This window comes from Amblyomma mixtum, chromosome 9 (assembly GCF_055824585.1).
Source record: "Amblyomma mixtum isolate Tamu chromosome 9, ASM5582458v1, whole genome shotgun sequence".
NCBI lineage: Eukaryota > Metazoa > Arthropoda > Arachnida > Ixodida > Ixodidae > Amblyomma > Amblyomma mixtum.
In genome coordinates, this window is record NC_143020.1 from 70,738,621 (window position 1) to 70,754,585 (window position 15,965).

At 51.6% G+C, this 15,965-nt stretch overlaps 1 protein-coding gene across 2 annotated transcripts in view; it reads left to right on the plus strand.

Moving 5' to 3' along the window:
- Positions 1 to 15,965, plus strand: part of MESR3 (misexpression suppressor of ras 3) — a 201,385-nt gene that overhangs the window by 71,543 nt on the left and 113,877 nt on the right. The gene's annotated exons all lie outside the window — the stretch shown is intronic.

Here is a 15,965-nt window from a genome sequence, read left to right on the forward strand (position 1 = left end):
GTAATTGTTGCCTTCATTGGAATGCTACCGTCGCGGCCTTAAATCGAACCCACGACCTCGTACTCTGTACCGGAATGCCATAGCGACTGAGCTGCCGCTGCGGTTGAATGACACGAGGCGTTGGACTTCCTCAAATTATCTCTTTTTTGACGGTTTTTAGGAACGGCGGGGGTTCACGGGGAAGGCTCCGCACAGTGCAAACAAACACGATGTCGGCGCGTATGCGGGGTAGCCGGGGGTTTTTCACTCATCCACACAGTGCCGATGCCCGATCCATCACCGGGCACCCCTTGAGCTGTCTACCTTCCTCTGTGCCCGTCGTGCCCCCGGCATCCGCCCCACAGTCCCCCCTTCCGGCAGCTCTTTGGCTGCGTAGCCATCCTGCTACGGCTACGTTGTCGGACGGGGGGGGGGAGGGACTCGGCCAAAGAATCTCTTCCCTGCACAATGTAGGTCGGCCCATTCTGGGGCTGCGGCGACAGCGGCCGCTCTTGTATAATCGATCAAAGCGGGCTTCCGGACACACAATGTCTGTCGGCCGGTGCACGTATCGCTGAATGGACTCAGCTGCAGGGTTACGCAACACGCGCACAACGGGAATGGCACAACCAAGCGCGCTTCCAGCGAAAAAAACAAAACAAAACAAAAAAAACCTCCTGATAGTGAGGTAATTACGTGGTCGCGATTGCTTGCTCTCGGTATTGCGTGCATGTTGTGCGACCGTGCAGCTCGATGAACTGTGCGGCGTTGTCTCGTTAACTGAAACTCGATAAGTTTGAACTTAAGGGAAACGACTGGGGTAACGCTGAGAAACGAGTGGAGAGAAGACTGGATTAGAAAGCAAACTCTAGTTCATAACGTCCTATAGGAGAAATTCAACAAGTGGGAACTGGCAGGCACGGCATTTAAGGTGGAGAGCAGACAGCTGAAATTCTTTTCAGGAATGAGGGAGTGGATTCCAAGGGAAGGTAGGCGTAGCGAAGACGGCAGGGAGTTAGTTGGACGGATGAGATTAGGAAGCTTGGGAGGACAATGTGGCCTCAGCTGTCTCAGGTCAGAGCTGATTGGAGGTCAACGGTTGTCCTGCAGATGATAGTTGGGTGGATGATGGTGCTGCTGATGATGAATTGGAACTTCCGGCTTATCCGAACTGACGCTTAATGCATCAAGTTTAATAAATCAAGCCAGGCCAAGGTCCGCTGAATTCAAACTCCGTAATTCGAGAAGGCAGAGTGCTACTTTGTACTATGTGTGCATCTGCTGGTCGTCCGCTATAGTCCGTTTGCAACATAAGAACGGTGCAGCTTTTCCCCATCAAAGAACCCCCCTCCAGCCAGTGGCGTCGGCCGATTCTCATGACCCTGCTAGCGTGGCAATGCAGGGAGTGGCAGATGAAAGGGGGTTGTCCCTTCCTTCCATAGTCCCTTCGGGGATAGTTCTCTCCCTGCGTTGTCGCGCTATAAGCAGGTTCATGAAGATCGGCCGACGCCATTGGCTGGAATGGCGTCCTTTGATGAGGAAAAGCTGCATCGTCCTTCTGTCGCATCCGACTGTAGTGTTTTGGCTTGGTGCACCTCTGGTGTACATACATTTTCATAGCTGCGCTTCACTTTGGGCAACAAGCAGCACCCATTGTGCGTCGTCTCTCTCGTGTCCCGTGTGCGCTCGCTGTTCTCCGTCCCGTTTTCGATTCACCAACTAGCCCAACTCCGGAGTGTTGTAAGGATGCATTGTAAGAAAAGTTGCGTGCGTACACAGCGAGACGCCATGACCGGACGCTCGCTTTGTTGCATCCGAGGCGGGAGGCAGGAAAGCCTTTCTTTGTGCTTTTCAGTAGTGTTTAACCGCTGTACTCGGCTGTGCGGTTGCGCGATTAAGCCAATCGCAGGGAATTTCTGGCTGGTGATGGATCGCATGTAATGGGTCTAAGACCTAGTCAGGCTTCCAAGCCTTTGGACTTTTGCCATCAATCTGCAGGGTCCCATCTGTATTGTTCCCTGCAAATGAAGGATTCTGCTTATGCAGTGCGTTGATAGTGGACTGTCGGTGGCACTTGATGGCATTGGAGTTGCTGCCCAGAGAGAGAGAGAGCTTGCAATACCTTTCCGCTCACGTGGACCTTCTGGTAATTTTGTGTGTTCGATAAATCATAATCCAGTCGCAAATGGGAAACAGATAAAACCTTGTGAATTCAGCGTAAATGTGTCGATCGCGGTCATGTCGGAAAATTCTCGCATTTTCTCTGGATATGTCAAGCTTTCCCTGAAGTCTCCGAATCTAACGGTGCTCGCATAGCACAGCTGACGCAAGCGAACTAAGTTTTCTCTACTGAAGCCGCCCTGATCAGAAAATATTGTTTGATGGTAATTTTCTCTTCTGTTCTGGATCGCGTACGGATTGCATACACTATGAGCATTCAAGTAGCGGTTCCATTGGCGGTGTTGCTTATGCCGCTCACTGCTGAGCTTATCTTGCAAGGGTACTTAAAGGGCATAATTGTATGCCTGGCTTCAGGAGGAGCTTACTAGCAACGGCCTTGGAGAGGCAGGGTTAGCGCGCTCTAGTTCAGCAGACTTTGACGTGACGTTGATATATGTGCGCCAGTACACTAAATGTTATCAGATGCAACGGTAACAAGGCCACTGCTGGCTTCCTTGCCTCTCAGAGTGTGTATTTTGGAGGCTTCTAGTGTTTCAGGTTGCTAGTGTTCAGGATGTTTTTGTTTCAGGCTGTTTTTGTTTCAGGCTGTTTTTGTTTCAGGCTATTTTGGTTTGAGGCTGTTTTGGTTTGAGGCTGTTTTGGTTTGAGGCTGTTTTGGTTTGAGGCTGTATTGGTTTGAGGCTGTATTGGTTTGAGGCTGTATTGGTTTGAGGCTGTATTGGTTTGAGGCTGTATTGGTTTCAGGCTGTTTTGGTTTCAGGCTGTATTGGTTTCAGGCTTCTAGTCTTTGCGGCTAATTAGGTTTAAGACTGCTAGTGTTTCAGTCTAATTTGGTTTCAGACTGCTAGTGTTTCAGGCTATTTTGGTTTCAGGCTGCCGGTCTTCAAGGCATGCAGTTCCCGCGGCTTCTGTCGTGTTGGCTCACAGATCCTTGATGTCTTGGAACCCTAGTCTTAAAGTTTAATTTGGCATCACTCCGGCTACAGTCGTCATGAAGCGAAACCTCCGAAGAGCTGCTGCCACCGCGTTCTACAATGACAGAAGACAGTCAGAGAGGAGGGGGACTGGGAGAGAGGTGGTGGCGGGGTGTTTTCGCTACATCGCCGACTACACGCTACGCAATTCATCATTCGGGGTACACGCGCGCACATTAAACGAAACCTTCGCGTCTCACCGAGCGAAGGAGCAGCAATTTCAACCGCATGCGCGGGTCACGCCCCGCCGCCGCATTTCATCAGAGGCCTTGAATGACTTGTTTATGGTCGGCCGCGTCGCTGGGAGCTGCGCAGGGCGTCCTCGTTATCTCTCCGTCAGTCCTTATGGGCAGGCTCCCGGGTTACGGACGGCCGTGCCGCCGCCGCTGCCTCGCCGGATCGTGTTACGGTCAGCAACCGCATACCAGCAGCAGTAGCGCTGGACAAACAAAAGGGATGGGGGAGCGGCTGCAAAACCGTGCAGCATTTTGCCAACTGCACGAGGCGCGCGCCTTTAGGTGCACGGCTTCGGGGTGCACACCTCGAAGTGCGCATCGCAAGGTGCGTGGTGCTTTCCATGTAGTGTCCTTGTTGTGTTAAGGTGCCCTCACTGAGGCCCTCACCATCAGGTGCCTCGCTTGAGGTGCCTCGCTTGAGGTGCCTCGCTTGAGGTGCCTCGCTTGAGGTGCCTCGCTTGAGGTGTCCTCCGTGGTGTGTTAAGGTGTCCACCCAGAAGAGGCCAACCCCAAGAGCACTTTAAGAGGAGCTACCGTAGAGGAGCCCTGCTTGAGGGCCCCTTTTTAAAGAGCCCTCTTTGAGGTGCCCGTTCTGACGCGCGCATCCGAAAGTACGTTTGTGTTGGGCTCTGGGAAGCGTTGTGGTGCACGCTACTAACTGGACAGTCACCACGCAAAACTTCCAAGTGTGATTGTTGAGTGTTTTGCAAAAGGTGCTTGTGCTCTGGGAATCAAGGTGGCGTGATCAGATAATTTTTAAGCCACTAAATGGCGCCGCTTTCTGCGTACTATCAACGCTCGCTTTCTCGAGTGAACGACGCTAGCTCTATACTTTCCTCAGCGCTGCACGGTTTTGCTGGTCCAGTAGGCTAACAGCTCGCGTCCTTCGACAAAGGCCGTGTATATCGGCGATCATTTGGGCGCCGCATGCCCGGCTTCTGTGCGCACAATTAACTATGCGCCGAACGAACCGAGCCGCGGTAGACTGCCTCTGCGTTTAAGGCCAGTGCACGGTTGTTGCCCAGTCTTCAACTCGGTCGTTCGGTCGGTCAGTTGGCGGCGCTGTATTTGACGATCAGGCCCGTGCGTATATCGTTGTCGTCGGCGGGAGGGTTAAAACGAATGCGCTTGAAGGCGCGTGCTGCGTGTGCGCGTGGTTTGGAGCGTTTTTACATAATGCGTGATTGGAGGGCTTTATCATCGTCCCCGTGCGCATCGGGGTCGAGCGGAGAGCGCACGTAGGTCTGCGGGACGCATACCGTGATGCGCGCGCTATTTATACCTTCGCTATAGTGGATGCGAAGAAAATGGTGAGTGCGCTTTAACGGGAGTCGGTCGGCACGGTGATTGCTCCTTGGCGCGTGCGCGGTGGCAGTGAATGGGCCACGGACCAGGACAGTTAACGGTGCGCGTGCGCAGAGTTCATTGCCTGCGTGGTCGCGCTGTGTGTAGCCGCATCCTGCGGCCTGCCGCTAATGAAATGGCAGCGTTCGGAGTATTAGAAAATAACAGTAAGTAATAGTGACAGCGATTTAAGGACATTCGTGATCGGCCCGATTCAGCTCCAGCCTTAAGCAATATTCACTATAACCATTGCCATAAGCATAATATATTTCTATACCCTGTATTTGTACATGGTGTATATTGCCGCCCTACCCCTACCTTTCTTACTATCGCTCCCCCCTGTCTTTCCTCTCCCTCTCCTTTTATTCCCACTAGCCGCAGCTGAAGTGCTTCAGGTTTCGATGGCAGATGCCGCGGCAACTACATATTTTCTATCCATTGTTATTTTTATTAATAAGTAGCCACTAACAACTATAATCATAAGGCTAGTTAAGAGCAATGCAGAGAGAAAGAAGCATTTTCCACTTAGCCCCTAAACAGCGCTGTCACAAATTTCCTGACCTCTTCTCATCATAATCGTCATAACTATAATCATAAGGCCAGTTACGAGCAATGCAGATCGAAAAAGGCCTTTTTCCCATTGTGCCCCCATATAAATTTCTTAATCTCTTCTTCCGACCTGACCCTGCGCCTTGGCACCTGGCAGAACCTCCGCTATCTGTTATCCGTATCAACCATGGCGAGATATCACGTGTCCCTCCAACAGTCCATTCCTTCCTCTAGAATATCAGTGACCCATATTTCTTCTCCAATTCGCCCTGCTATTTCTCTCCCTGCACCTTACGTCCTTATCACTTTCCTATCTGTAGCATCTCCGTGCTGGCCGCAGTGTAATTTCATGCATGTGAACCTCCTGCTTCAACTTCAGCTTCGCTGCTTCAATTAAACAGGCAGTTGGTAAAAGTGCTTAGTAGTGTTTGTTCGATGTATTTCTTGTTCGCATCGGGTGGTAACTACTCTAAACTATTTTGTAACGTTTTGAGAGCATGTCAAGTTCAGAAACTAATTCAGCCGAATGAATAAGGAGACGATGCACTGTTGCTTCAGCCGTGCGTCCGTGAATATATTTACTGTAGCGTGTCTGTCATCTCCTATGAGTTCATTGGCTGCGTATATTGTCTATCGCCTGCATCTACACCTTTCTACCTTGTGTGTTCCTGGCTCTGATAAGTCTCATAGTGCGCACACATGATAACGCGTTCATGGTGCCTCTACTACATGGAGGCGTGCTATCTCTAGCAAAGCACACATACGCTTTTTAATAGATATTCACGAACAAATAGGCAAACCGAAAAATATATAAATGAGAGGCATTATTAGAAATTGCATTGCTTGCTGGTTCAACAAAGCTGCAAGTTTAGCAACATGAACAACTTTCGACTCCACAACTCCACCAATTCTCCTTCATTCCTTCGCCCTCGGTGCTGTTCAGGTATCCGCCGAGACTAAGACAGTTCCTGCGCCTTGCCAAAAAAATATTTTAAAAATATATTCATAAAAAGCCTGCTGTTATATGGTGTGGGTTGAGCAAGGGAAAGAGGAGAAACAACGCAGGAAGCCGGCACAGCCGCGCAAAGGCAACGGCGGAAAGCCAGGATTCCCACAATGGTCATGATGCACATGACAATCGTCGCACTGACGGCGATGGAGCGTGCGTGGGGTGCGGTGAAGATATCCCTGTCGTTGTTCCTTTCGCTCTGTGGAGTTCGCCGATTAAGCCTGGAAGCGTTTTTGTCGGCAAGGCGGCCGACTTGCGACGGTGCTGGATCCGAGGCTCATATCCCTTCCTACGCATTTGTCCGGTTATAGTCCGGTGCTCTGACTTCCGGAGGTGACGTCATTTGGGGGCCCCGCCCACCTTCCCGTACCTGCACTCCCGGACGCGTTGCTATGCTCGCGTCTCGCCTTTCCTCAACGACTGCCTACTGCCAGGCCGTGCCCATATCGGATGTCGGAGTCAACCGGCAGGCAACCACCGGAATCGCGCGTCTAACGTCTGCACGTGCTTGTCTCCTGTAGCGGAGAGGCAAAGGCTCAAATAAAGCGCGGAGAGAGGCAAAGGCACAAACAAAGCACGAGGTGAAATATGGGGGGGGGGGGGGATGTGACATTGTGCGGGCGTATGGTGAGTTGGAGGGCCAGGGTATTTGTGTCTGCACTGTTTCACTGCTTTCGTCGCTTTCCCTTGGGGTGTGGTCACGGGTGTCCACCCAGAGGGAGACAGTTGCGGCACCTTTACCTTTTTCGTAAGATCCCCTAGTGGTGGAAATTATTCCGATTAGTGCTTCTTTTTTTCTGAGGGAAGGAAATGGCGCAATAACTGCATCTCATACTCTGTGGACACCTCAACCGCGATGTTAGGGAAGGGAGGACGTTGGGAGTGAAAGGAGGAAGAATGAAAGCGGTGCCGTAGTGGAGGTCTCCGGAGTAATTTAGACCAGGTACCTGGGTATCTTTAGCGTGCATTGACATCGCACAGCACAAGGGTGCCTTTTGCAATGAAGGCTGCTGCCGCGGTTGGGTTGTAACCAGGGTACTCGGCTCAGTAGCCGAACGGCTAACCACTAAGCCACTGCAGGGGGTAAATTATTCCGGAGCCCTCCACTACGGCACCCCTTCCTCTTCTTTCACTCTTTTCAACCCTTCCCCCACGACGCGGTCAAAGTGTTCACGCGAAAAGTGAGTCACTGAGCTTTCATTTTCCTCAAAAGACCAACCAAACCAATCTTGAATAAGACAAGCTGTCGGGCTACTTGCTGTTGCATCATATTGATCAACAGCGCTTATAGACACGGACCGAACACAAAGCACGAAGACATGCACTTACCTGTATGTCGTCGTGTTTTGTGTTCCGTCTGTCTCTCTAAGCGCTGTTTGCCGATATGAGAACAAACCAACCTTACTTCGTAGCGTCCTCTTCATCGATTGCTGAATTTCGATGGAGGCGAAATTCTAGACGCCCGTGCACTGTGCGATTTTAAAGAACCCCAGGTGATCGAAATTTCCGGAGCCCTTCACTACGGCGTCCCTCATGTCTCAGTAGCTTCCGGGGCGTTAGACGCCCACAGACCAAACTTTGTAGTACAAAAAAAGGGCGGGGGGGGGGGGGGGGGTAGCGCTAGTTGAACATCATTCTGGTAACTTGTGGTAGCTTTGGTGCATCCCCCCCCCCCCCACCAAGAAAAAAAAGAAAAAGTCATCTTGAACAGAAGAAGAGGGAACGAAACAAATAGCATTGTAGTACAGAACATTAAACGTGTAGGTTGGTCACGAAAAAAAATTGGCGGGGGCTTATCTTTGGTTCAGCCTGGTAGGTTGCGAAAGCAGGTGTTTTATACTGCATATGCAGCGCCTCTAGTGGGAAGAGCGTGGCGCGCCGGGCCAAGCGGCCGCCGTTACCCGACGATCCGAGTTCGTAGCCCGTCTCTCGCTCCTGGTATGACGTCACGCTGCGTCGTCACTAGGCATTGTATGACGTCAGGGGTCATTCTAAAGGTCAAACGTGCCAAGCGGCCGCCGCTACGCGAAAGGCCGTTCTTGGGAGTAGTATTGCTTTCGCAATAAAAAAAAACACTGTCAGTCACTCCTCACCCCTGTACGTCACCTTGTAACATCGCGTTGCGAGTAACATGCATGCTCGTGGAAAACCTCCTTCCTCTAAAGATTGTCTGTCCTCCTAATGATTATGTAGGAGGCACTGTACGCGTTCTTAATGCTATTCCACTTTCCGCTGCCGTCGTCGCTTTAAAGCGCTTCCGACTTCGCTCCTCCATCAAGCGTACGCTGACCGCGCAATTTGTTTCGCGGCCTTACGTTGGAACGTCACGCCGTCCGAGAAAGAAAGCGCGCGCGCTTTTAGAGCACTGCCTTCCGTCCGCGCACTCAACTTCGTCTCACTTCCTGGTTTCCCCGTGCCGTTGCGGGCGAAAACGATGCTTACGTGCGCGCGAAGCCTACGCGCGCAAACGGCGTCGTCACTTTGGCGCGCTTTTCTTGTTTAACGGTTCTTTCGGGCTGCTCGCTAAACTGCGTCGTTTCCCTTTCCCAACCCTACCTGCTTATTTCATTTTCTTTCTTCTCCTTTGCTCTTTCGACGAGTTACTATTCACACAAAGTGCTACGTTGGCACTGTTGTTGTTCTGCCTGCTTGTTGCCTGATCCGCACTTAAAAATTCTCGAGAAGGCGAAGCGTGCAAAGTGATAACCGTGTAGTGCCCCGCCGCGGTGGCTCAGTGGTTACGGCGCTCGACTGCTGACCCGAAAGACGCGGGTTCGATCCCGGCCGCGGCGGCCGAATTTCGATGGAGGCGAAATTCTAGAGGCCCGTGTACAGTGCGATGTCAGTGCACGTTAGAGAACCCCAGGTGGTCGAAATTTCCGGAGCCCTTCACTACGGCGTCCCTCATAGTCTGAGTTGCTTTGGGACGTTAAACCCCAAGAAACCGTTGTAAGTACCGCGCTGAAAAAAAAGTATATGCGGGCGGCCGCTCCGATCATTTAAAGCGCGAAGTCAGTTACTTGCTCGCAAATTGGCTGTCTTCATCGTTCGCATGTTTTGTTCGATTTTGCTTCTTTGTGCTTCATATCTAAAGCGCCCCTCAGGTGTGGTCTCTTTTGACTATCATTTTTGTCGCCCCAACGTGGCACACAAGGTACACACGCCGTCATGCGCCATGCGACATCTGCTAGCAATAAACTCAACTTCTCTCGCGGACTCTCGGGACCTTGTCGACGACATCCGCGCCTCAGCAACCAATTGCGAGCTGCGAAGTCCCTCACGGTCTCCTCGCACAGTTATCAATCGGTTATCAACCAAAATTGCCGCCACATAGTTATTATCGTCACCGCCACCACCACCAGCGTCATCGTCATCATCATCATTTTGGTTAGGTTCAATGCAATGCAGTCTAACTGTGCTTGAATGCAGGCTAGCTGGTGCACATGACATTTGGAGCTCGAAGACCGTAAGCAGTACGGTTAGTATTAATTACGCACGCTGCTCAAGTTCAGGTCGAGTACTGCGCATTGTCTTCAAGCTTGAAATGCAGGACACAAACCTCTTCGACTTGCCCCGTCCGGTTCCAGGCGTGGCCAGCGATTGCAGCGACACGCCTGGAATTGAATAAATGCAATTAAACGAGCAGATTGCAGTCACTGCCGGGGCATGTGGGCCCTGTGCTCCGGTTTTTTGCACCGTCGAATACTGCAAAGAAAACACTATCTACCGTACCGAAAGTACTGAGATAGCGGCGACTTTCGCGATTTCATTCTGGCTAGTTTTTAATCGCAATGAGCACGCATGAGCACAGGGGACAAAACGAGGGAACGTATTCAAAACAGCACGAGTCAAGGTGCTAGTCACAAATTTTTGCTGAAAGGATCACTCCAAGTCCACTTCACAAAAGTGATTCGTACAACGAAGAGCAAAATAATTAAGAAAAAGGTGGTAGCTGCAAGACGGTTACATTGAATTGACGTGCATCGGATCTTTTAATCTTTAAAAAAGAAGTGAGCTTTGCAGGTTGCAACGCGAATACTGACCGATTTCCCTAAATTTCTTGTCCTCTTAAAAGGTAAAAATAAAAAAGAACGTAAAGAAAAAAAAGGGTTTGGTTTGGTTTATGGGGTTTAACGTCCCAAAGCGACTGAGGCTATGAGAGACGCCGTAGTGGAGGGCTCCGGAAATTTCGACCACCTGGGGTTCTTTAACGTGCACTGACATCGCACAGTACATGGGCCTCTAGAATTTCGCCTTCATAGAAATTCGGCCGCCGCGGCCGGGATCGAACCCGCGTCTTTCGGGTCAGCAGCCGAGCACCATAACCACTGAGCCACCGCGGCGGCAAAAAAAAGGGATCACTCGGAAGTGGCCTCAGTATCGAGATTTGTTCCCTCGGCGTGGGTGTCCGATATGTAAACGCGAGGACATTGAAGCCGACATTGACCACTTACTGTGGGACTGCCCTGCTCTCAAGCGTGCCAAGATGAGGCTTTTGTAGGATAGCGGGTCTTCCACCGCGCAACCCTGCTTCTTATATTGCCTGGAAGCAGGAACCATACCATCGCTCACTGCCTGACTTCATAAAATCAACTAACCTATTCCCATTACTTTAATCATTACTGCATCCTTCATTTCGCTTTCTCCAATTGATGTCCTCATGAAATAAATCTCGGTTAAAAAAAAAAGACTGAAAGCAAAGTGTTGCAGGGCTTAAAGCCACTTCACTAGAAACTAAAAAAAAAAAAAAACTTATTTGCATGCTGACCCGCTTTACGCAAGCGCTGGCCGGTAAAGTAGAAAAAAAAAAAACGAAACCACGCCATACGAAATGCAAACAAGTGACGCTTTCCTGTCATGGGACGCTGTTCTCCCAACGCGCACTCCCGGGATTATGTAAACGCCCGATTGTTCGTGACGCACGCGTCAGATGTATCCCACCTACAGCTTGCGCTCGACGCCCGGCTAGCTGCCTGCCCTGTTTAAGCGCTTCCATTACGAAACCGCAGTGCGCACGCTTACATACACGACGTCCACTTGTGAACCCGGACGTCACACGGTAGGTGCCGCCGCGTGGCTTAGCCACAGCATCGCGCTTTTATCTGGCCGCATCGAAGAAAGTGGCAACACGTGTGGTCCCGCTGGGAAACCTGTTCGGCCGATCGGTTGCCAAGCGGTCGCGACGTCGATGGCCATGCTGCTTGCAAAACTGGTCTGCACAACTGGACCGGCTCCGACGCTGAAATTGAACGAGATATGTGCAGAAAGTTTTCCCAAACACCGCGGAAAGTACGTGGCATGCCAACGCCAGTGGCTGCTTGGACCTCGCTACTGCATCTGTTCAGTTCATCGTTACCCACCGGGTAATGTAGACTTTTGTGGTTACTGGGCAGCACTGACTGAGATGTGGTAAACCCTACGCAGACACTCTCACAGCGCTTCGAAGGTGCAGTTATTAAAGGTTCCTCTGTTTTTATACGCAACTTGTTGGTTTGTTGGTTTGTTTGTGGAGGTTTAACGTCCTAAAGCACTCACGCGAGAGACGACGGAGTGAAGGGCTCCGGAAATTTCGACCACCTGGGGTTCTTTAACGTGCACTGACATCGCACAGTACACGCGGGCCTCTAGAATTTCGCCTCCATCGAAATTCGACCGGTGCGGCCGGAACTTGTGAAAGTCCTGTGTATTCGACGGGCGGTGCTCACACTGTGGGGAAGTGTCTGACACTTACCACATGGTGTGGGCCTGCCAGCAGAACCCATCCCTACCCCCTATCCCAAACTCCACCCGAGAGGACTGGGAGGCGACCCTGTCCGGTTGCTGCACCCTCGAGGCCCAAAGGGCCTTAACGCAGCGCGCCCGGGCTGCGGCAAACGCCAATGGGGTACCTGTCTAGGCATCCCACCTAGTGGTTGTAAGGGCGTGACCCTTCAGGTCACGACCCCCAACACCTCTCCCTATGATTTAATAAATGTTTTCACCACCACCACCCCTGTGTATTTCCATGCATGTGCGACAACACTATAGTCGGATACAAACTCTACAACGAGGCGGCTCTTGCTCGTCAAAGGATCCCGTTCTAGCCAATGGCGTCGGCCGATTCTCATGACCATGCTTATGTAACAATGCAGGGAGTGGTAGATGAAAGGGAGATAATCCCCTTCCTCCATAGTAGGGGAATAGTCTCCTCTGTGTTGGCAACAGCCTTTATGTCTGTAATTTGGCTCGGAACAGCGGATACTCCTATGTGCCAGTCATTGGGATTCACACCTTACTTTCTCAACACTTTCTCTTTCCTGGGACCAAGCCTTTTTCGTTCCGGTGCAGTCTGCTTTTATCTCCCTATCGTCTGCGTGTCTGCTCTGCACGCCGTCTGCGGCGAGGGAAGCACCTCAATAGTGCGATGTACGTTATCGGTGGGGTTGCGGTCTTGCAGAGAATACACACACGTAGGACCCGACACCCATACCATGGCTTTTGAGCTGTATCCGCTTCGTGACTTGCACGCCCCTTGAATAGGAGTGGAGGGCGCCCTCGCCCCGTGAACGTGTCTCCAAAGAACTGTGCACAAAAGAGCAAGCACTCTGTATAAGCTTCCTCGGAACAGCACCGGAGATGACGCGATAGCCGAGGTGTGGGATCACTTGAGGTGCTGCTTCGACCTCGAGGTGCTCGCATCGCTGCCCGAAGTAGAACCTGCTTCTGTTCCGCTGCATGTCCTCACTTCTGCTGTTGTGCATCTGTTGTGCGCATGCGCCACACTTCTCCTCCTAATCTTGCATACGACGGGAAAATCCGAGTCGAGCAAGCGGCTTTCGCTTCAGAACGTGGGAAGACACAACTGGTTACTTAGCTCGTAGATGTGGAAGCAGAATCTAGAGGATCACTTTATAGTATCACGCTGCTTGGCCTCTGAGATGGAGCCGAGGAGCTACGCTCCTAACAGAAAGGAGTATAAAGGGAGTGAGCTCTCCTCCACCACACTCACTTTCATAAACGGGAGTGCTCCAGAGGACAGTTTAGTCCCTTTTTGTATAGGCATACGCACTCTTGTTTACAGTGTAGAAGAGATGATGCCCAAATCTCAAAGGATCCTCCTCCTTAATCCTTACCCCTCTGCCTTCCCCTAATCGGATGAAGCCGATCGTTTCGAAAATGAGTTCAGGTAATCATTCATTGCGCTGCACTTTATGTGAAAAATGTCTGAGTATAGATTTCGCTGGCTAACTGCACCTTCAAAAGTAGGGCCCGTTCGCAGCAAACGAACAAAATGACATACCCTGACTTTTTAGGGCGGTCAATTAGGGTGTGCCTGACTGTCAGATTTCTATGTTCACAATGACCCTAAAACAGAGCATGCGCATACAGGGGGCGCCTCTGTGCAACTCATTAACATCCGCAAGCCTATATTCCACAGCTCTCGGTTCGTTGCGATCGATCGGCACACTTTAGCGGGGCATTTCTCGTTCCACAGTGCGCACCATCCATCTTGACTCTTCCCTTTGCATCGATACCTACTATGTTGCAAACATCGGCGTGCAGGCCGTGTTAAATAAGCTGGCTACAAGCATCGACGGCGTGCTTGGCTGGATCGAGGTCCCCCATCCCACCGACTCCTCCCTGGTCGGCCCATCGCACAACAGTTGCTCGCCGCCCCGGCCGGACAGTCTCTCAAGAGGCCCTTCTTGGCTATAGCTTCTATAAGTGGACCCCGTTGTGGGCGCGTCATGGTTGCGAGGCTGCGCTCTCTCGGTAGGCCTGGATGGACTGGGAGGGGGGAAGTGGCGGTGGCCCACATAATATGCAGATCATCAAAGCTACGCTTCTGTGCCGTGTAAGCGGCAACAAACAACCAGGACGCTTGCCGACTCCACCCCCCCCCCCCCCCCTCGCCACCATCTTGTTCTTATAGCGCATTCATTGTACCCCTGCAAAGAACAAAAGGATGTTTAAGAGCAGCAGCAACGTAGGCGACGCGCACGTTTACACATGACTGCTAAGCGGAGAAGACCTCAACCGGTTCCGCCTTGTGGAAGCAGAGACTGGCATTCCGCCGTGTCTGGACTCTGAGCTCTCAGCTTCGCGAACGCGCGAAGAGGGATTTTGTTCGTAGACGCTGCGTGGGGGCCGCGCCTCCTTCGTAACCGAAGAATGGATCGGTTTCGCCCCTCGCATCTGTCTAAACTGCGTAACTGCATGAGCGATTTGGTCGGCGTTCATCCTCAGCACGTTTTTAACCGGTCAGTGCGTGAAAACGCGCGTCCTCCCTGCTCGTTTCGGGTGTGTATTCGTTCTCCCCCCCCCCCCCCCCCCCCCCCCCCCCCCCCCCCCCCGCCCTCTTCTTTTTAATTTTGGTCGCATTCTCTACAGTTGTAATTGACTACGTATGATAACAGAGCAGCGAGTGTACATTAGCGCAGACAGCTTTTCGCGTGCATTTTGCTTACTGTGACTTGTTTTGCACTCGCTGTGTTACGCCAAGCGTTTACCTTTAATGATACTTTCGCCGCCTGTATACGTAGCGATTTCTTTGAAGCAATATAATTTAAACATGGGGTAGAATGACGATTTTCATTCTGCTTTCTTACATTACAAGCGCACGGTGCCTTGTTCGTGGGACCTCTAACATGTCTGATGCCCTCACATGCGCGGGAATGGAAAAGCAAGAGACTCCTCTACCCAGTGCCGCCGCGGTGGCTCGGTGTTTATGGTGCTCGGCTGCTGACCCGAAAGACGCGGGTTCGATCCCGGCCGCGACGGTTGCATTTCAATGGAGGGGAAATGCTTGCCCGTGTACTGTACGATGTCAGTGCACGTTAAAGAACCCCAGGCGGTCGACATTTCCGGAGTCCTTCACTACGGCGTCCCCGATAGCCCGAGTCGCTTTGGGACGTTAAAACCCCATAAGGAGAAAAAAAACACATTAAAAGCTGATCAATGCATTCTAGCATTCTATGCAGCACTTAGTAATAACTGCATAAGCGCTTCCCAGTTCTTGCTTTGCAAGCTTTTCTCGTTAGTGGCCTTCGTTCGAAAGGGTAGAAAAACACAAACCGTACTGAACACTCCCGTCGATGGCAGTATATGCAAACAAACCATAAACTGTACACATGACAGGCTCCTCCGAGGCGCTTAAAGGATTAAACTGCTCGCCACGCTTCTTATAGGGTCGCGTAATGCTTCTGCTAGCACTTGTTTATCTACCCCGGCTTTTCAAACATATACGCTCGCCGTCTTTCCGTCTCTGCCCGTTGGGTCTCTCCCAGATCGGCTCATCTGCAAGTGAAAGCAGCTCTGTTCAACCCTCGGAAGATGCCCTGCGTGGGGTTCCCGGTATATCGGGTCTGTCATTCGCTAATATGGCGTGATTAAGTGCTAACCGATGGCCGAGGTTCACGGCCGGACTCTTTTTCTTCTTCGCTTGCCGCTTTGCTGGGTCTTGGGGTCAATGCCGTTGGGTCGGCGTAGGAACTGCGACGCTTTTGTGGGTTGTGGGCAGCAGGCATCGATGGGGCTTCGTTCGGAGTCGTGCGCGCGGGCAGCGAGCGATCGGCAGCATTGAAATCGAGGTCGTTGATCTGGAACCTGCCGGTGGAGTAGTGCTGGACACTTCTGACAGGTGTCGCGCCGTGTGCTCAGAGTTGCGGGTAAGATTGAACATAGCGTTTTAAAATAGTGTTATCTTGAGTTTCC